This window comes from Pantherophis guttatus, chromosome 7, assembly GCF_059756535.1.
Source record: "Pantherophis guttatus breed Tessera chromosome 7, ASM5975653v1, whole genome shotgun sequence".
Lineage (NCBI taxonomy): Eukaryota > Metazoa > Chordata > Lepidosauria > Squamata > Colubridae > Pantherophis > Pantherophis guttatus.
The window spans coordinates 40,997,834-40,999,963 of record NC_142069.1 but is presented as its reverse complement, the minus strand read 5'-3'; positions in this window follow the sequence as shown (position 1 = coordinate 40,999,963).

The window sequence follows — 2,130 nt, the reverse complement described above, 5'->3', positions numbered from 1 at the left end:
ATATGCATTCTGTCTTGCACAAACATTTTGTTAGCATATGTCTCTCAAATAAGGGGTAAAGAAAGAGGATAGAAGGGAAGTTTCTACTTAGTTTCATTAAAAAATAGAACTTGCAGCTGCATTCAACTGATTGGCTCCTAAGATCACCAATTATAAGATCATCTACAGCTATTCTGTTTTTCTCCGTAGCAGATTTTTATTCATATAAGAAAAAAGATGAAAATGATAAATGGAGGTTATTATCTAGACTCATCCAAAACATGACAAATAAGACCTATCCTGCCAGGAGAAGCCCTATCTGGACACAGCCACTGAATCATGCTAAATAATACAAATTCAGTAAAAACAAATGGAAGAACTCTTCACAGAGAGAATGATCAGAATTATAAAAGGAATTCCAACAAACTATGGTGGTGACCATAATAGACACACAGTCAAAGTAGATAAAACTATCAATGAATAGTATTGACAAAGGGTATATATTATCTCCATAATCAGAATATATTGTCAAAAGGTAATACATCAGCCATTTTTGTTCTTCATCAGCCATGATGGCACAGTGGTTAGAATGCAGTATTGCAGGCTAATTCTGTTGACTGCAGACTGCCAGCAGTTTGAGTCTCACTGGCTCAAGGTTAACCCACCCTTCCATCCTTTCAAGGTTGGTAAAATGAGGACCCAGCTTGTTGGGGGCAATATGCTGCCTCTGTAAGCCTCTTAGAGTGGGCTGTAAAGCACTGTGAAGCAGTATATAAGTCTAAGTGCTATTGCTATTCCTGAATGCTAGTTTTCCATGTTTACAATGCCTGTGGAACTCTTTGATATCAAATGGCTAAATAAAGGGTTTTAAGATAGGCATGAGCCCAGCAACAAGTTTTTATCAGACTACCTAAATATCTAGGCAACAGCAATTAGGGAAATGACCTTGTTAAGAATTCAAATTCCATGGACTAAGACTTTCTGGGCAGATCTTTTGAAGTATATTGTGGCAAACATCTTGAAATTGCTTGTCATGGCTATCTCTGCATATAGACCTTGCAAAGAGCAGCCAACACCTAGTAAAATATGTGCACACATTTACGCAGGCAAAGCAGCACATATAATCTCAAACTATGTGCTCCCAGCTGTATTCAGAAGTAGACAAGACTATACAAATAGTATAGTCTATACATAGCCTATCTTTGAATGCTAATGCTGGCCATCTTTTGTCCTTGTGATCTGTTTTGATTTAGATTACAAATACATGGCAATGTCAAAAAAAGTTCCTGCTTTTCTTTGCAACCATTTAATAGTTATATTTAATGGTTATGAGAGTTCTTCCATTTCTGCAGCCCAATATGAAAGTCTGAGGCATTCAGTTCATCTCCATGGTCAATTGGATTTTGGATTATTAGGAAGGTCTTGGCATGGAATTGTTGTGGCTAAAAGGACCATGAGTAGCTCTTCTGGATTACTTCATAACGTAGCTGTTAGAATGGGCTGTCCCCTGAGATTTCTGCAGAGCTTTAGGGTGATCATTCTAAAAGGAATAAATTAATATTACATCCTTACTTACACAGAAACATTCACATTAAGAATGTATGATATGTGTATAAACCATGCAACAGGAGAAATAAAGACATCCTTCATCCATCCTATCAGCTGCTTCCCAACTTCTGTCATCTCAAGCACAGAAGTTACAATGGGCTACTGTAAAAACATATTTTATGTCATCCTATATTAAGCCATCCTGTTCTTTTCTGAGAAAAATATTATTTACATTACAATGACAATAAATAAATAACAAACATGTTCTATGCATGTTTACATGTTCTAAAGAGGTATGCCCAGAATCTTTCTTAGGAGAGCAGCAGAAACAATGAGTAAGAAGAATGTCATTTTTATTACTCTACAGAAACTGGTTATATCAACTTTACCCAACCTGGCAACTTCAAGATCTGATAGATTACAATTACACATTATCTCCAGTTAGTGATGCTAGCTGAAGAATATAGGAGGAATTCTTATGGGGACAATGTGAGAACGCATGGCTTTGAAACACAGGGCCAAGTTTCTTCAAGGTATTTAACTACTTCTATGATTTTTTTTGAGAAACACACATGTAGCCACATTACAGAAAATACAAAGCAG